The sequence below is a fragment of the Arvicanthis niloticus genome, chromosome 1, assembly GCF_011762505.2.
Source record: "Arvicanthis niloticus isolate mArvNil1 chromosome 1, mArvNil1.pat.X, whole genome shotgun sequence".
Taxonomy (NCBI): Eukaryota; Metazoa; Chordata; class Mammalia; order Rodentia; family Muridae; genus Arvicanthis; species Arvicanthis niloticus.
This window is the reverse complement of record NC_047658.1, coordinates 146237842-146258548: the sequence shown is the minus strand read 5'-3', so window position 1 is coordinate 146258548 and position 20707 is coordinate 146237842. Positions and strand designations below refer to the sequence as shown.

The window sequence follows — 20707 nt, the reverse complement described above, 5'->3', positions numbered from 1 at the left end:
AGCAGCCTGGGGCAGTACGGGCTAACAAGTTAGTCCCCAAGGCTTTTTGGCAGTGCCGGTCCAACATTAACAGAATGGTCGAGACATTTTGGCCCCCAAATGTGGAGTAGTGCAGTTCTCAACATTTCTGGCCCCCAAGCATGGGGCAGCTTGGGCCACAACACAATACTGCTCCCCAGTCACCCTTGTCAGGGCACGCAGCAAGCTCACAGGTCAGCATCTTTGTCTCAGCAACAGCATGTCTCACCAATCTTTTTAAAGTTCCATGAGACTCACCCACAATACCTTGTCCTTGAGGATTATGAGAAATCCATGTAATAAATTGTTGACAAAAAGTCTCGACTGCTCAACTACAATTGCCAGATCCGTCATCTGGTTGTTTAAATTGGCTATTTTATTTATGTACCTTTCAATGTTATCTCCTCTCCCATTCCTAATTCCTACTTCCAAGTTGTACTCCAAGTTGTACTATCATGATTAAAGGCATGACTTAGAGGCGTGGCTGGGGTGTGTGTGTGTGTGTGTGTGATTATCTGTATACTGCACAGTTTCCAGAGTGAGCTGAAAGGTGGAGAGTAGAGGTCATGCTTGCTTTTCAGGCATAGGTTGGGACTCTTCTATTCTCTGCCACCTGTTTTCTCGTCCTAATTCTTGGATTTTCAGTGTCTCCAATTTTTCTTTCTCTTTTTTTTTGTTACTTTTATTTATATATATATATATATATTTTTGCAGAAAATAGTCTGCCCACCTACAATTACTCATCCTAGTCCTCCTTCTTCATGTTTCACAGAGGATGTCCCCTGCCCCCCTATACTCCACCAGGCCTCCCTAATCCCTTTGTCCACAATTCTCCAGAGAGTTAGGTCCCTATTTTCCCACAGAAAACCAATCTTGCAGTCCTTTGATGTATATGTGTCCAGGGACTTTGAATAGCTTGTGTATGCTGCCTGGTTGGTGTGATATTTGAGTATACTTGTAGGTCTGTGAAAGGGGTCTTGGTTTTTAGTAGAAATGCTGGCTAAAAATAGTCCAGGGACCCAACAGGTATCCATTGCCTGTGAGGGATGGGCATCTATTCTGCTGTGCTCCCAGAATCCAGGCTCCTAACACATGGCGTGGAACTCCATTGACCTGCACTGTTCAGTCATGTAGGCCATTGCAGCCCCTCCCAAAGAGCACAGGTAGAGAGCATGACTACAGGCCTCAGGCCCTAGAGATATTTACATACTATTGAGATACCTGAAGGCCAGAGGGTGGAGCCAATTAAGGATTCTTCAGTAGACCCTCTCATCTTCTCCCTCCCTATTTAACTCAGGTCTGCCCTGAGTTTCACGGGGGTACTGTAAGATCCATCTACATCTGACATGACAATAAAATTCTTGGAACCCATGGACTAGTCGTGTCTTTGGGGCTCAATGTGGGAACATGCAGAGAAGGCCTTTAATGAGCTGCTCTAGCCTCAGCCAGTGCTCCAAACTACCTACCTGGAGGACCTTTCCACGTTCCAGCCACAGCAACACACATCTTCAAGCAAGCTAGCCAAGCTGAAGAGTCTGCTAAGCAAGTACAGTAATCAAGTCACTCCTGTGGGATGCTGCTGGGGCCTCTTTCTTTTCTTTCCCTCTTTGTTTCTTTTGTCTGTGAGCTGGCTGGTCATGAGCCCATATGCCCCCAGTCTCGGTCCTTCTGAGCTCTCTCAGTAGCATCTGAGAGCCCAAGGGCTAGAAACCAGTTGGTCCCCGGCTACCTCCTGGCCTGGGGATCCCCAATCACTTCAGACTGAGTGAGAACTCTCCCTACACTCCGCCAGGCAGGGCACCATAGGGCCCACCTGGTGCCTTGCCCAAAGTAAACTCAGTCAAGATTCCCGAACTCCAGTATCTTTGGAGCCGTGGGAATCACAACAGCCCAACAAGATTCAAGAACCCACACCAGGGCCCACACATGATCTAATCATTCCCCGCATATACTGGTCTGCCAATGAGGTCACTCACTTCTACATCTTCTTCATGCTTTTCCCTAATTCAACTACAGGGGTCCCTGACTTCAGTGAAATTGTTGGGTGTAAATATCTGTATCTCTCTGTCAGCTGCTCCTTGGGTCTCTCAGATGATGCCATGCTAGTATTCTGTCTGTAAGCACACCATAAAATCAGTAACAGTGTCTGACTTTGAAGATTCACTTGAGATGGATCTTAATTTGCACTAGTCACTAGACCATGTTTCAGTCACTCTAATCTCCATTTTTTTTCTTGCAGGTCTCTTAGATAGGAACAACTTTGGGTCAGAGTTTTGACTGTGGGATGAAAAACCCTTCCCACCACTTGAAGTCATGTGTCTCTCCTGGAGGTGAACATTATAAGTTTCCTCTCCCCAAAGTTGGGCAATTCATCAAAGGTCACTCCCTTTGAGTCCTGAGAGTCTCTCATCTCCCAGGTCTCTGCTATACTCTAGAAGGTCCCGCTATCTCCCACCTCTCAAAGTTATATATTTGCTGCTCTGAGAGCTTCTCTCCTGTGTCCTCCACATACCTGATCATGTTTGCCTTTTCCCATACCCTTACTATCTTTCACTGAGGTACCTCCCTTCTGCTGCCTCGTGTGATTGTTTTCTTCCTCCCAAGTGGGAATGAAGCATCCTCCCTCAAACGTGTCATCTTGTTAACCTTCTTAAATTATGTGGATTGTATCCAAGGTATTCTGTACTTTTTTGGCTAACACCCACTTATGAGTGACTACATAATATGCATGTCCTTCTGTGTCTGATTTACCTCACTTAGGATGGTGTCATCTATGTCTGTTAATTTGCCTACAAAACTCATGTCCTTGTTCTAAATAGAATAGAGTAGAATAGAATAGAATAGAATAGAATAGAATAGAATAGAATAGAGTACTATTCCATTCTGTAAATGAACCACATATTTTGTATCCATTCTTTCTTTTTGCAACAGCTGGGATTTTTCAGCTTCTTGGTATCACAAACATGTCCACTATAAACATAGTAGAGCATGTGCTGCTATGGTATGGTAGGGTATCTTTTGGATATATGTCCAAGAGTAGTAAATCCAGGTATTCAGGTAGATCTATTTTCAATTTTCCAAGGCATATCCAGATTAATTTCCAGAGTGGTTGTACCAGTTTACAATCCTTCCAGCAATGTAGGAGGGCTCCTCTTTATTCACATCCTCACCAACATGTGCTGACACTTGAGATTTGATATTAGCCTTTCTGATTGCAGTAAGGTAGAATCTCAGGTTCATTTTGATTTGCATTTCCCTTATCACTAAGGACTTTGAACATATCTTTAAGTGCTTCTCAGCCATTCAAGACTCCTCTGTTGTAAATTCTCTGTTTATTTTTATAACCAATTTTTTTGATTGGGTTGTTTCGTGACTTGTTGGGTAACTTCTTGAGTTCTTTATATATTTTGGATATTGGCCCTCTATCAGATATGGGGTCAGTAAAGACATTTTCCAAATCTGTAAGTTGCTGATTTGTCTTGTTGAATATGCCCTTTTCCTTACAGAATATTTTCAGTTTCTTGAGGTTTCATTTGTCATTTGTTAATGTTAGAGCCTGAGCCATTGGGGTTCTGTTTAGGAAATCCACCCTCCCCTCCTCCTAACCCCATACCAATGACCTCAAAGCGCTTTCCCACTTTGTCGTCTATTAGATTGAATGTATCTAATTTTATGTCCAGGTCCTTAATCCACTTGAACATGAGCTTTGTGCAAGGTGAGAAATATGTGTCTATTTTCATTTTTCTACATACTGACTGCCAGGTAAATCAGCACCATTTATTGAAGATGCTTTTTTTTTCATTGTATATTTTTGTCTTCTTTGTCAAAGGTCAAGTATGGATTTATTACTGGGTCTTCAGTTCTACTCAGTTTATTGATCTGTCTGTCTCTTACCAGTATGCTGCTGTTTTTATCACTGTTGCTGTGTAGCACAGTTTGAGGTAAGGCATGGTGATTCTCCCAGAAGTTCTTTTATTGTTAAGAGTAGTTTTTGCTATCCTTGTTTCTGTGTTTATTCATATGAAATTGAAAATTTCTCTTTCCATGTTTGTAAAAATGTTGAGTTGGAATATTGATGGGAATTGCATTGAATCTGTAGATTGCCTTCAGTAGGATGGCGATTTTTACTATGTTAATCATACATATTCATGAGCATGGGAGATCTTCCCGTTTTCTGTGGTTTTCTTTGATTTCTTTCCTGAGATCCTTGAAGTTTCTGTCCATATAGATTTTTCACTTGTTTGGTTAGAGTTACACACAGAAAGTTTATATTATTTTTGACTATTGCGAATTGTGTTGTTTCCCTAATTTGTTTCTCAGCCTGCTTAACATTTGTTGAATAAAGGAGACTGATTTTTTGACTTAATTCTATATTCATTCACATTGCTGAAGTTATTTATTAGATGTAGAGATTTATTGGTTGAATTTTTGGGTTTACTCATGTATGCTATCTTATCATCGGCAAATAATATCTTCACTTCTTCTTTGCCAATTTATATTCTCTTGATCTGCTTTTGTAGTCTCATTGCTCTAGCTAAAACTTTGAGTACTATATTGAATAGACATGGGGAGAGTGGCAGCCTTATTTTGTTCCTGATTTTAGTGGGATTGTTTGAAGTAACTCTCCATTTAATTTAATACTGGCTATTAGTTTACTGTATATTTCTCTTATTATGCTTAGGTATGGGCATTGAATTCCTGATCGCTCCAATAGTTTTAACATGAAGGGGTGTTGTATTTTATCAAAGGCTTTTCCTATGTTTACTGAGATGATCATGTGATTTTTTTTCTTTGAGTTTGTTTATATAGTGGATGCCAGAAATGAATCTTTTTTTATATTGGATCAACCTTGAATTTATTCAGTAAAGTCTACTTGAATGTGGTGAATGATGTATTTGATATGTTCTTATATTCACATTTCTCAACTTTTATTGAGTGTTTTTACATCAATATTTGTATGCAAAATTGTTCTGAAATTCTTTTTCTTTGTTGGGTCATTGTGTGGTTTATGTTTTAGTGTAATTGTGGCTTCATAAAATGTATTAGGTAATGTTCATTCTGTTTCTATTTAATGGAATATTTTGAGAAGTGTTGGTATTATGTCTTCTTTGAACGACTGGTAGAATTCTGTACTAAAGCCATCTGGCCCTTGGCATTTTCTGGTTGGGAGGTTTTTAGTTATTTCTTTTATTTTCTTAAGGGATATGGCACTGCTTATAGTTTACCTGTTTTTGATTTAAATTTGGTATGTGATATAAGTCTAGAAAACTATCCATTTCATTTCCATTTTCAAGTTTTGATGAATATAGGCTTTTTTAGTAGGATCTGCAGTTTTTGTTTTGAAATTTCCTCAGTATCTCTTTTCATGTCTCCCTTTTCATTTCCGATTTTGCCCTTTGGTTAGTTTGGCTTGGGGTTTATCTTTCTAGCAGACTTTCTCAAAAAGAAAAAAAAAACAAACAGCTTTTAGTTTGAGTGATTGTTTGTATCACTGTAATTGTTTCTATTTCAGGAGCCATAATTGGACAAGCTAATAACTAGCAGATGATCATCCTGAAATCCTTCCCTTGGATAATTATATAATCTGCTGTGACAAGTATGCCCCATTAACAAGGCTGTGGTGGACATAATTTTAGAAGATTCCTGCTATTAATATGCCTCTTCTTCTTCTTCTATTATTATTATTATTATTATTATTAAACATATGTAATAATCACTAAGCAATAGCACACGCCTCTGGAGCAGATCTCTGCAGATCCACAAATATGTACTGTCCGGTAGTGATACTATATAAATCAATAGATGACTTCTTAAGTGTTAATGATGATCCTATAAGAATTCCTAAAATTCCTAAAATATCAATGATTATTAAGCTCTTTATATCAGGACTGTTATTAAGTCCCTCAGGCATAGTCGAAACTGTAAGGAGAACTCTGCCAGTCTCCTGAGTCTTACTAGTTAATTGCCCCGAGAGAGATAGTAACTAGACCTTCTCCTGCTCAGAGCACATTCCAAGAAGTTGTAAAACAATTAACCTAGGTCACTAAAGGGAATCCACAATTTATTATAGGTACCAGGACAGAAGAGAAAATATTGCCTGGGTTTATCTATACAAAACGTCCCTAATTTCTTAAGTTATAGTTTCAAACTTTCTGTGAACCTGTGGAGCTAAACAGGTGATGAATGTCTAGCTAGATAATTACTCTTAATGGATATTCATGTAAACATTCTGTGTTGTAAACTTCTATTTCAATTTATGATTTGGATTTTGGTGTGAACTTGTGATAAACTTTGTAACATGTGATCATGTACTCTGAATGGTGTATAAATGCTGAATACAAAGACAAAGAAGTTAGTTAGTTAGTTGGTTAGTTAGAATAGTGAGTTAGAAAGTTAGAATAGAGAGTTAGAATAGAAGATAGAATAGAGTTTTTCCTTTTTCTCAAATAGAAGTTTTCTCCTTTTCCCCATTTAGGACCTTTTCACCTTTCCCCTCAGATAGCTTTCATAGGATACATTTTACACTTACTAAACTTTATAGCAACTTCTCTAAGTGTCCTTTTCTTCCTGTGACCTCAGACTAGCAGGCATAAGTTAGAGCGCAGTAGTTCCTGATGAGATAGAACAAAAGCCTCATTGCCTAATCCTCTGCTGTTAGCCTACAGGTATTAATCACTTAACCCTGCAGTCTCTTGCCCTCAGAAGGAGTTTTTAGGATAGTTCAAGGCTATTTACTTAACTTCTTGCTGGTCTTAGAGCTGGGATGCAAGTGCCAGTTTCTGGCCTCAGAATCTCTGAGGTCAGCTATGGTAGCATAGGGCCTGCCTCAAGAACCCACAGGAGGAGAAGAAAGAAGCAGCTTCTCCCCACTCTTCACCCACGCTGGGGCTGGCCCCCAGCATTTCTACATGGTTTATTTCTGTCTTGGTTCATTCTGCTTGTGTATCCTGGCTTTTAGCTTTTGTCTTTTATTGAGAATTGAGTCTGTTGATATTGAAAGATATCAAAGATGGACAATAGTTACTGTTATATTTTATGTTGTATGTAATCTACTTGTGTTGGAGTTTTGCTTCTAGAATCCTCTGTAGGGCACGATTGGTAGATAGATATTGTTCAAATTTGGTTTTGTCATACAATATTTTGGTTTTTCCATTTATAATGACTGAAAATTTTGCAGCCTAAACTATCCTGGGTTGACATTTGTCTTCCACAAAGGATTGCATGTCTTCTGTCTAGGTTTTTCTGTCTCGTACAATCTATGTTGAGAAGTCTGGTGTAATTCTGATAAGTCTGCCTTTATATGTTGACCCTTTTCCCTTACAATTTTCAGTGTTTTTTTTTCTATGTGTTTAGTGTTTTGATAATTATGTGACAAGAGGACTTTGTTTTCTGGTCTAATCTGTATCTTTCTTGAACATTTATAGCCATCTCTTTCTTAACGTTTGTGAAGTATTCTATGATTTTTTTGAAAATGTTTTTGGGTCCTTTGGTCTGTAAATCTTTGCTCTTTTCTATTCCTACTATTCTTAGATTTCATCTCTTCAATTCTGTCTTTGATCTCCTGGATGTTTTAAGTTAGGAATTTTCTACATTTTGAATTTTCTCTGACTGATGTGTCAATATCTTCTAAGCTTTATTCCATGCTTGAGATTCTTTCATCTATCTCTCATATTCTGTTGGTGATGCTTACACGTACAGCTCCTGACCCCTTTACTATGTTTTCCATTTCCAGGGTTTCCTCCATTTGTGATTTCTCTATTGTTTTTACTTCCTTTTTTAGGACTTGGACTGGTTTGTTGAATCACTTCACCTGTTTGATTGTGTTTTCCTGTATTTCTTTAAGGGAATTATTTGTTTCCTCTTTAAAGGCCTCTACCTATTTACCTGTGTTCTCCTGTATTTCTTTCAGTGAGTTATTTACACTCTCCTTAAAGGACACTATCATCTTCATGAGATAAGATTTTAAGTCAGCATGATGGTTTTCACGTGTGTTGGGGAACCCAGGTGTTACTGTGGGTTCTGATGTTGACAAAGCATTTTGGGTTCTTTCACTTATGGTCTTGTGCCTGCCTTTCACCAACTTGTTATCTCTGGTGTTACCTCATCTGGATGTGTCTGTCTGGAGCCTGCCTCCCTTGTCTCTGGGTTGCTGTAGGTCTCCTGAAAGACCTGTGGCCGTGGCTGCAACAGATCTCCTGGGAGGACTTAAGACTGTGGTATCTGTTACCCTGTGTGCAATAGATATCCTGGAAGTGCCTTCTGACAGTTGGCTCTTAAGAGGGAAAGACAAGATGATGATCTGCTCTGACTTAAGTTACAGACCAGAAGGGAGGTGAACTTAGTCCAAAAAAGATCAGACCAGAGTCTGCTGGGCTCTTCTTTGTTCCCAGCTGCTGTGATTATTTGGGAGGTTCTCTTATCTGTTGCCTTGTGTGCAACATATCTCCTGGGAGGCCATGAGACTGTGGCATCTTTGTAGGCATAGACAAGCTGATGTTGTTTCCTGGTGGAAGGCACAGGCCATAGGGGCTGTATCAATTTCTTTGTATATTGGTTTTTGCCATGGAAATGTATGGAAACTCACAAGACAATTCACCCTCAAACCCTGAGGAATTTGGGTATGGGAAAAAAGACAATTGAGGCCAGAGTGCAAGAAGAAGCACAGTGTCTCATAAAAGAACTAAAGAAAACCAATGGTAAGTGCAAGTTAGGCTCTGACTTTTATATCTTTGTTTATGCATGTCTTTATGAGACAAGTTTTTTTTTTTATTTTACTGTAAAATATTTTTCCTAATGAGACATCATGAATATAGGTCTCATGTTAATTTTAACACATTGTGGAATTATAAATTCACCTAAGTACAAATGTCATTTGTTTATTGCATGCTATCATGAGAGGATGACTGTCAATGATAATGTTTACAATATAAATGTAAGGAGCATACACTAGGTAGTATTAGATTCCTTATTATTATCATTTTTCTTTTTTGAATAGCAATAATTAGCACTGCTTCATTCAAGTTTCTATGTGGCCTTTTACAATCATGATTTGTAGTTTCTGGTAATAGTGGTGTGAGGGAGTTTTTCATTTCAGCTGATCATAATATAATTGTGATCAACTATTGCATCTCTGATTTTATCATGAAGTAAAAAATGTTATTATTTTTTCTTACATACCTTTTAATATTTTGATTAATAACCTTTACAAAAACACACTTCAACATAAAACATTCAAATTTTACTTACAAATGCAAACTAGTGAAATGATTCATTCAACTAAGCTAGAAACAGTTTCACTGTCTCTAGTATTTCACTGTGTCTTCAGTCTTGGAAGTCATTTTGACTTTTATAGATTTTGTATTACAAAATTGATGGCTGTAATTTTGCTAACACTCTGGATTCTAGTCAGCTAGTACTTTCAAAGTAAGTATTACATTGTTTTATATATTTCTACATGAATACATTTTAACATTCTTTTTTACTTTAAACTACAGTAAAAGATTGACAATCATATTTACCAAGTGAATGGCATGCACAGAAGAAAAATAATCTCAAATTCTTTCATTTCATCCTCTTTATTTAAAAGTATTGTATATTGTATAAACAATTGTTTATTGTAAGTTGTTAAATTCCTGGTATGTCATTAGTAATCTCAACAAATTTCACATGTTTAATTGTCTAACTTTATAAACTCATGTGACCTTTTTTGAATCTCCATAATTTATGATCACTTTCAACACAACATCACAATTTTGATTCTTTGATCACAAAAATTTCACTACTGAAAGCAATAAAAGGAAACAATCATGTTCTAATAGATTGTTATTATTTTTGTTTCTGTCAGAAAACACTGACCAAACTAAGTTGATGATGGGTTTACATGGCTTACAGTTTTGAAAACCAGTGTAGGACCTCAAAGAAGGAACTTGGAGGCATTAACTGCATCAGAAAAAAAAATGGAGATAGATGCTCAGTGGTTTGTTCCCATGTCTTTCTCACTGTCTTTTTTCTACAGCCATAATCACAAGCTCAATAAGAACTGCCCATAGTGAGTTTAGCATACCCCATTATCAGTGATTAACAAAGAGTACAGAGACATGATTCCAGATTAGTTTCATGGAGCTATTATTCAGCTGAGGTTTTTTCTTTGTACTGACTGTAGTTTGTGTCAACTTTACTGAAACTAACAAACATAAATGCTGATTATATTTTTGCCTTCATGAGAAGTAAATCACATGATCAATATAATGCATATACTTAAAAAAATTTGTAATATAATATCTTAACAATTAATGAAAAATATCCATAAATTTTAGTTTTGCTTAAATATATTAAATGTGAAGTTTAGCCACAATGAATATTGACTTTCTTTTCAGTAAATGCTATTGTTGCAATTGTAGTGCATACTGGATTGAGATCATGAAGACATTTTTGTAATAGTAGATTATGCATTTTGGTTTTGCTTGCCCCCTCCATTTTCTCCCATTATTCTTAGTTACCACCAAATTTTGCTTTTATTATATTTTCACAATAGATATTATCATGACATATTTATTTCTTAGATAGTCAAATTCACTGTTTGAAAATGAACCTGTGAAAGTATTAATTTTTTTCTCATAGCATTTGTTTTACCTTGTCTGCGTACTAAAAAGTAAATGCTCCTATACCATTTATTCATATAAGTGTATCATGAAATACTTAGCAGTTGTTGACATTACATTTTCTTCATATATAAGAGTGATGTATCCTGGTTTTTTAATTTATCCTTCAAAATCTGTAATGTCATTAATATATATATATATATATATATATATATATATATATATATATATATATTATTTCCACTACACTTTTCAAATAGATTTTGTTTTTTCTTTTGTTTGTTTTTTGTTATATTTTTGCTTTTTGTTTTTTATTTGTGTTTGTTTTAGAGATATTATTTTTTTGAGTAGATCTGACTCTCATGGAACTAGGTTATAGACCAGACTGACCTGGAACTCAGATATCCTCATGGATCATAGTTCTGTTCCCTCCAAGTTTCCAGGATTGATGCTATTGACATGGATATGGACATGTAGTATTTGCTCCTCCACTTGTTTCTAACCCCCAACACAAGCACACAAACTCAACAGGATTTTAGTGCCTCTTTATCACAATCTATGGCAAAACCCATTGGATTAATTTCTTTATTTGAGAGAATGAGCTGTGTACATCCATTGGTACCTACAGTGAGAAAATATAGCACACAAGAAAGAGCTTACAGACTTAGTGGTACAAATGTTTTCATGTCAGAACTGAGAATTCTTGCAGTCATTTCTCCTTTTCAGAGACTAGACACTAAAAAGTTACATTCAAAGATTTCTTCATCTTATTGATAAAGTCACCAATTAGAGAAAATATCTGTCTTTCAGACCTGTTCTATCAAATCAACTTGCCTCATTTTGTTGCCAAGATTGAGAGCATCGGAAATGTAAACAAAAGAATTATAGTCAACATAAATGACATTGCAAAGCTCTACAGTGTATCTCAATCAGTATTTTGGTTGAGACCTGGGAGCATAGACCCTGTTTGATGTCAGGGATAAATGGTGCATTGTCGATATATTTCATGAGATAAATAAGTTGCAAGATGTGTTGAATGGATATAACAAAAAATTAGCATTCTGGCCTGAATTAGAATGCTGTAACACATCTATGTGTCAAGCCAAAGAAACAAACAATAGACAATTCTTGTAAAGCTTGTTGGTACCAACATATAATAGATATAACACTATAAGAACTTAATATTCATTTCAAAAAATGAAAAGAAAAATAAACATGTTAGAATGTGTCCCTATTACAAAAATATAAGAAATAAATAAAAGGGGAAAGGATATGCACTTCTAGAAGGAGATGTTGGATGCAGATCTTTTAGTAGCACAAGTTTTCATTAGATTGTCAGAAAAGATCTCTAAGAAAATATGCCATAAATGAATGTATCATAATGATTCATGTCAAATTTGAACTGTCTATTAAATGCATGGAGTAAGTGTAGAAATGAATTTCTAGTAATCAAAAATAAATTAATCATGAACATTTATAAGCAGTCTATTCTAAGGCTGTCAGTGTACCAAAGGTAGAATCTATGGGGTTTGACAACAAAGATGAAGAATGTGACATTGATGCCATTTGAGAAAATGAATGCAACTTAGCTTAACACTATCATGCTGAAAACTATTCTCCATTATCAACCAAAAGTGCAATAGTTATGCATAAACACTGTAGTGACTTAACATGCTACACCTAATCCAAGAGGATTTTTAATGAATGGTTGATTTTACCAGGGGAAAGAGTAGGTGGATGGAAGTTCTGAGAATAGTTTTTGATGAATTTGCCCTAGTGAGGTTAATGATAGGTGTCTAATGGTTGTGTTGTCAGGATTAACTATTGGCAAACAGACCTGTTTTCCACAATTTCTTTGACACTCAAATTTATAAAACAATTGATGACATTCAGGTTGGTTGTTAGGAGTCAGTAACGCACCCTTTGCCTTTGTTTATATCTTTACTAGTGGTGAAGTTCAAGAGTTCCTCATTAATGAAACTTTTTAACACTATTTTAAAAAATCAAGACTGTGTGTTCCTGGACTTTGCTACTTGTTTTTCAAGAATGCTTGATGAATCTGCATCCTTTAAACTTCCATATGAATTTTAAGACATGTCAATTTTTGTAAGGAGACAAGTGAGAATTCATACAGTGATAGTCCTGTTTTATGAATGTCAAATTTTTATCCAATTTTACATTATTATTATTAATTATTGTTATTTTTATTTTATTTTTTTTAAATCCAGTCATTATCCTACTCCTGGACTGCCCTCTGACTGTTCCTCAACACATATCTCTTCTCCTGAATCCAACAGGATGTCCCTGCATCTCCAACCCCCAGCCCACTAGACCTGCCCACTCTCTGGGGCCTCAACTCTCTATATGGTTATGTGCATTATTCTCTCACTGAGGCCAGACAAGGCAGTCTTCTGCTGTATTTGTGATAGGGGCCTCAGATCAGTTAGTTTCTGCTACTTGGTTAGTGTCAAGTGTCTCAGAGGTCTCAAGGATCCAGGTTAGTTGAGACTTTTGGTTTTCCTAAGGTGTTGCCCTATTCATCAGCTTGTACCAGCTTTTCTCTAAATCAACCAAAGGGGTTTCCAGCTTCTGTTCATTGGTTGGGGTTAAGTATCTGCATCTGACTCAGCGGCTTGTTCAGCCTACAATAGCATCAATAATAGTGTCAGACCTTTAAGCCCATTGATCTTCAATATAGAGAGAAAGGCTATTGATTTATTTGGGTAAATTTTTTATTCAGCCATATTTCTCAAGTTGTCTGTCAGCTGGAGAAGTTCTCTGGTATAATTTTTTTTGCATTGCTTATGTATACTATCACATCATCTACAAAGATTGATACCTTGACTTCTTCTTTTCCAACTTGTATTCCTTTGATTTTCTTTTGCTGTCTTATTGGTGTAGCTGAAATATTGAGGATTGTATTAAATAGATATAGGGAGAGTCACCATCCTTGTCTTGTACCTGACTTTTGAGGGATAGCTTCCAGTATCTCTCCATGTAATTTGATATTGGCTGGTGGTTTGCTGTATATTCTTTTATTATATTTAGGTATGGGTCTTGAATTCCTTATTACATCAAATCTTTTAACATGAAAGGGTCTTGTATTTTGTGAAATGCTTTTTCAGTATCTAATGAGATGAACATTTGATTTTTTTTACTTTGATTTTATTTATATACTTGATTTAATTAATGGATTTTCATATATTGAACAAACCTTTCATTCCTGGGATGAAGCCTACTTGATAATGGTTAATTATGGTTTTTGATGGGTTCTTGAATTCATTTTACAAGAACTTTATTGAGTATTTTTGCTGCAATATTCATAAGCAAAACTGATCTAAAGTTCCCTTTTTTGCTGGGTCCTTGTGTGGTTTAGGTATCAGAGTGACTGTGGCTTCATAGAATGAATTTGAAAGTGTTCCATTCATATCTACTTTAGGGACTAGTTTGAGGAGTATTGATATTAGTTCTTCTTTGAATGTCTGTTAGAATTCTGCCCTAAATCCATCTCCCCCCCCTTTTTGTTTATAGTGACTTCTGTTTTCTAAGGGGATTTGAGCCTGTTTAGATAGTTTTCTTGGTCTAGATTTAACTTTGGTATATGGTACCTGTCCAGAAATTCATCCATTTCTTCATTTACCAATTTAATTAAATATAGGCTTTTGTCATAGGATCCTAAGGTTTTTTTCAAAAAACTTCAGGATCTGTTTATTCAGTTTCTGCTGTTATGTCTCCATTTTTATTTCTGATATTGTTAATTTGGATATTTTCTCTGCGCCCTTTAGTTACTTTGGCTATCAACTTATTTATCTTGTTGATTCTCTCAAAGAACCAGCTTTTGGCTTGTTGAATCTTTGTATCACTCTCTTTGTATTTGGTTTTTTTTGGCCCTGAGTTTGAGTATTTCCTCCCTTCTATTTGTTTTGGGTGAGTTTGCTGCTTTTTGTTCTAGAGCTCTCAGGTTTCCTGTTAAGATGCTTGTGTAGAGTTTCTCCAATTTTTTTACTGAAGCATGTAGTGCTAAGAATTTTCTCTTGGCACTGCTTTCATTGTGTCCCATTAGTTTGGGCATGCTGTGTCCTCTTTATAATTAAATTCCAGGAAATCTTTTTTTTTTCAAGTATATAACATTTTGCTTCTATTGACTTAATAATGTTAATGATTGATAATGTTTTAGTCATTGACCTCCACATTAATACTCTCACTTAATTACAAAATAAGCAGTGTTTCTGTAAATTCTTTATAAAACTACATGGCTTATCTACGCAGATTGCAATATTATATCCTGGGTTTTATCCCTTTACTTCTTTTTCTCAATCTGATTTTATACTATTTTAATTACATGCAAATATTAAGGTCAGTTCTAGGTTGGGGAACTATCAATATAATAGCTGAAAATAGTCGAGGAACAAGCAAAACGATAAACACAAATAGTCAAAGAACAGGCAAGGCAATAAGCAAAGTTCTGTGATCACTCATGATCACTGTTTCTAAGGGCTTAACAGGATGACCAAAATATCTGAGTCTACTTCCCTGTCCTAACCCCAAATAATTTTCATGCCTGAAGCCTACTTCTTTGTTCTAGCCTAAGATTTAGATTCCTGCCTGAAATTACTTCTTTGTTCTAGCCTAATGTCAGATTCTGCCTGAAGCACATTTCCTTGTCCTTGGCCAATGTCAGATTCCTGTCAAACAGCCCCCAAAGCTATCTACCTCCCCCTTTCATATTTAATAAACAAAACTGAGCCTGTCTTTGTATGTTTTGACAAGAATGCCTTCCTTCATTGTCACAGAATATACATTATCAAAAGCAATGCACTTCAGTCTTAGAATGATAAGCCTCTGTGCAGAATTTTACCTGTCCTTGTCTTACCAGACTGTTAAATTAATAACTCTGTATGGGGGTCCATTTTCAGTTTCAAGCCATGTACTTTGGCCCCCAAACATGGTGATAATGTTAAAGACAAGCATTAACATAATGTGCAGGAATAAACGTATTCCCAGAACAAAAAGGGTTAGCATGATCAAGCTATATATGCCATTCTTGAAGCTTGACTAAAATGGAAATACTGACCTCAGGACATAGATAATTTTTTCAGCAGTATCTGTAGCATCAAAGCTCAGGAGAGTAGCATTCTTTACATTGATAATCACATTATATCACATTATTCAAAGTTGAAATATTCAGAGAATTCTTAGAAATCTTTTTTTCTAAATTTCTTCCCTGACACAGTTATCATCGAGTAGAGAATAGTCCAGTTTTTATGGCTATGTGGGTTTTCTTTTTTTTTTTTTCTTTTTCTTTTTGTTATTGACTACCAGTTCTAGTTTGTGCTGATCTGATAGAATACATTGGATTATTTTAATCTTCTTATATCTTTTGTGGTTTGTTTTGTGATTGACTATATGGGCAGTTTTGGAGAAGGTACCATGATGTGCTGAGAAGAAGGTATAATCTTTTGTTTTATTGTGAAATATTTTGTAGATGTCTATTAATCCCATTTGGTTCATAATCTCTGTTAGTTTCACTGTGTCTGTGTTTAGTTTCTGTTTCAAAGACCTGTCCATTATTGAGAGTGTGGTGTTGAAGTCTCCCATTATTATTGTATGTGGTTCAATGTGTGTTATGAGTTTTAGTAAAAGTTCTTGTATGACTGTGGGTGGCCATGCATTTCAGCATTATTGAGATTTTCTTTTGGTGTATTTTTCCCTTAATGAATATAATGTGTCCCTCTCTATCTGGCTTTATAACTTTTGGTTGAAAGTCTATTTTATTGGATAAGACCAATGCAGTTACAGTCATCCATTGAGACAAACACAGGAAACATATCGGAAGAATTGTGGGTTTAAGGAGATGAATGGGATTGAAAATACACTAGAACATGAACAGTATGAATTAATCAGAACCCCTTTATTTTATTTTAATCCAATTACAAGTTACCAGCCATTTTTAAGTTTTAAGAGCCCAATTTCTGCACAGATCCACTGTCACTTTACAATGTGGCAAGTCCCCAACTCACTGATGACCTTTGTGTTTCTTTCATTTCTCTCTCTTCTCCATGGGTAGGAGATATGAAGGGCCTGCTTCCATTATGTGCATTGGCCTGGGGGTTACCATAGGGACTGTACAGGTCTCCAGGCTTCTGACCATGCTGCTCTACACTGTAGTATTTTCAGTGACTCCACTGGACCATGGATGGATTCTGGAGGGACTGGGGTCCGTTAGGGAATTCAGTTGCATGACCACCACACCTGGTTCTGAAGGTAACACTCCTGAGTACTGTTGTGGCATCTGTGGTAGGCTACAGGTAGAGGGAGACTGAGGTATCTAGTACTGCTCAGGGCCAGGAGGCTGTAGAAACCCCACAAAAGGGCTCATACTGTTCTGCTGTGCTGATTGGATCACGTTGTAGCATACAGGCATGACTCCTGCTGGAAGGCCTCCTTGCACACACTGGCTAGGAGGTACCAGCATGGGCTGCTGGAAAGGCAGCTGAATCACATTTTGTGAGTCACTGCCCACTGGGACTTCGTAAAAAGGCAGTGGAGTATACTGGACCACCAAGCCTTGCATCTGGCCTCCCATGCTGCTCCTCTGGTTGCAGAATTTGAACTGGCTCTGAGGCTGCTGGACCCCAAGTATGCCTTGGTAAAGTGTCTGCTGCTGGCTAGACACCATAGGCTGTAAGTCAGGCTGCTGGGATGCTTGAGGAAGCTGTTGACGATGCTGGGGGCTACAGGAAAACAGGTGAGACAGAGGTTGATATTGCTGGTTGGAATTAGGATACTGTCCAGGAGGGTAGTAAGAAACCTGGATCTGTTGAGGGGACTGCATGTAGCCTTGGGGTGGCAGGACTTGCTGGGTAGGTGGAGCATAGCTAGAAATGGAGTAGTTGGAAGTAGGAAAGGGCTGTCCTTCCAAAGCCATGATGAAGCTGCCTTGCTGAGCATGTGGGAAGAAAAGTGGGGCCTAGAACAAAACTGAGAATGGGTCATCTGCTTCAGTAGAACCTTGGTGGCTAAGGCTCATGTGTCCAAAGCAGTTGCTGAGATCTTCTGCCTGTGAAATCAGGTGATTATTCAAGGGTGGCTGTTGTTGAGGAGTGGATAGGAGAGTGAAAAGTTGTTGTTGTTGCTGCTGCTGCTGCTGCTGCTGCCGCCACTGCCACTCCAGCTCCTGCTGCTGCTGCCAGCACTGCCACTCCTCCTCCTCCTGCTGCTGCTGCTGCCACCACTGCCACTCCAGCTCCTGCTGCTGCTGCCAGCACTGCCACTCCTCCTCCTCCTGCTGCTGCTGCTGCCACCACTGCCACTCCTCCTCCTGCTGCTGCTGCCAGCACTGCCACTCCTCCTGCTGCTGCTGCCACCACTGCCACTCCTCCTCTTCCTCCTGCTGCTGCTGCTGCTTCCAGTACTGCCACTCCTCCTGCTACTGCTACTGCCACTCCTCCTCCTGGTGCTGCTGCTGCTGCCACCCCAACTCCTGCTGTTGCCACCACTGCCACTCCTCCTCCTGCTGTTGCTGCTGCTGCTGTTGCTGCTGCTGCTGCTGCTGCTGGGCAGTACAAGGAAGAAGGCCCTGGACAGACTGGGGTGAGGTGACCTGGTTGCACACTTCTGGTGCACCTAGTGCCATGCATGGCATGGAGAGCCTGCCTTTACTGCTGTCAAGGCTTTCACCTCGTGTGAGGACGGAGATTCCACTGAAGCTGCTGGCTTTGGTGAAAATCGGTCGCCTTCTTTGGACAGAGCCATCTGAGTCACTGCTACTCAAGGCTGTGACTCAAGGAGATTGAGTTTCCTGTCTGTGCTGCCCTGTAGGCTGCTTGAGGTGCAGCTCAGCCCTTCCCATTTTCCCTCGATATCATTTAGATGTACGTTCTGGCTGGTCTCTTGGGCAAATATTCTCTCTCTGAAACTTTGATATTCCTCCTCTCTCTGTTCTATTGACTTGCTCCTCCTTCTATCCTGCAATGGAACTCTCATCTGCTTATCATCTCTGTCCATACTGGCACCATCTCTCTTGAGAATGAATCTCTGTTGAAATTCTGTGTTCTTCTCATCTTTTATATGTTCTGAGAACCTCTGTTCAGGGATCCTCGTGCTGCTGGTTTTGTGGATGATGACACCTTTCCTAGTTTCATCAACGTTGTGATCCATCCCAAAATAGTCAGCTACCCGGTGTAATAGCATCCGGTGATGTGAGGTCATCTGAGGGAACTTCTTGAACTGGTTATTGTTATCACTGATGAAGTTCAGAATCTCTTGCTCTAACTTTAACAGCACCTTTCTGTCCCTTGGGTTGTTTTTAAGTGTACTTACAAGAAATTCATGTAGATCTATTTCAGTGGAGTCGATAAGATCTTGGCTGGAGTCTCTGGGTAGCATCTTCCTCAGGACGTTTTTTCTTACTTTTGTTCTTATCTTCATTTTCAGAGACATCTTTTGTGGACTTTTCTTCCTTCTTGTCAGAGGGGCAGCTGATGTGAAGTTGAATTATGTTCTGGTTGCTTAGTGGCCCATTGACAAATGGAGTGGAGGATTCTTTACACACTGCCAGACTGCATGTCAGATTCAGCTTGGAATTAGACTTGGCTCTTTTCCTGGCATGGCCATGTTTGGATGTCTGTATCTGTGTCTTCTGATGAAGACTGATCTCATCACCCTCCTTCTCTACTTCTTCCTTACTTGAAGTTTTGCATATAAATTTACTTTTGTTTACAGATTCTCTCATCAGTTTTTTTTTCTGATTCTTTCATTATTTCCAAAGTCTCCTGAGTAGTGTTACTGTTAGACATGTTCAGGGTACAGCAGCTTCTGTGGATTTCTATGCACGCGCCTTCAATCCCAGCACTGAGAGGCAGAGGCAGGTCAATCTCTGTTGAGGTTTGGTCTTGCTGTGGTTTGTATTTCAAATAAACCAACACAGTTCAGCTGTGAATGTGAAGTCCAAGAATCGAGTCGTTTCTCAGTCCCAAGAAGCTAGTTGTAGAAGGAGGTTGCAACAGATTTGCTGGCAAGTCGCTGCAACAGTCAAAGAAGACTCAATAATTATCTTGATACTAAAATTTGTTTTGAGATTTGTATATTACAGAATACACAGGCTTGGTGAATGAATCTTCTTATCACCTGCATGTTCACTGATGCCCTAGACTTCCAGCTGGATGCAGTTAAGACAGACATCAGAGGCTTATCAATTTACCCTTCTCTTCATCCCTCTTCTAATATCTCAATGCCCATATTCAGCTTGAAGAAGTTAATAAAGAGTCGGAGCCCCAATTCCCTGGACTTGGGGATTGAGTTGGTTAATATTAGGCTGTCTTTCTACAGAAAAGTGATGGTTTTACTGGAACAGGAAGGAAGAGCTAAAATTGATTACACAGCTATAACCTATTGGTAGAAATCTGTATAGTTGTTTGTCTCCTTAATTTTTTTTCGTGAGTATTTTCTTCCCTTTCCTAAGAAGGACCAAAGCACCCACAATTTGGTCTTCTTTTCTTTTGAGCTTCATGTAATCTGTAAATGTTATCTTGGGTATTCTGAGCTTTTAGGCTAATATACACTTTTGCATACCATGTGTATTCTTTTGTGATTGGATTATCTCACTTAGGATGATATTTTATAGTTTCATTCATTTCCTTAAAAATTTCATAAAGTCATTGCTTTTAATAGCTAATTAGTACTCCATTGTGTAAATGTACCATATTTTCTATATCTCAGTTGCAAAAGATACCATAAAAATATAGACACAACAGTCAAAGAAAATGTAAAATGTAAAAAGCTCTTAACCCACACATCCAGGAAAGCTAGGACAAAATGAGATGACCAGACCTAAGAGTAATAGGTGTATAAGAGAGCAAAGATTTTCAACTTAAAGGGCCAGTAAATATCTTCAACAAAACTATAGAGGAAAACTTCCCTAACCAAAAGAAAGATATGCCCATGAACATACAAGCCTACAGACCTCCACATAGACTGGACCAGAGAAGAAATTCCTTCTGACACATAATAATCAAAACACCAAATGCACAAAAGCAGTAAGGGGAAATGTTAAGTAACATATAAATGCAGACCTATCAGAATTACAC

The 20707-nt window shown here is 37.9% G+C and overlaps 1 pseudogene; it reads right to left on the bottom strand.

Annotated features, from left to right (window-relative positions):
* The window catches only part of LOC117712980 (R3H domain-containing protein 2-like), a 54474-nt pseudogene extending 35057 nt beyond the window's left edge, over positions 1–19417 (bottom strand).
* Between the last annotated feature and the right edge of the window lie 1290 nt (positions 19418–20707).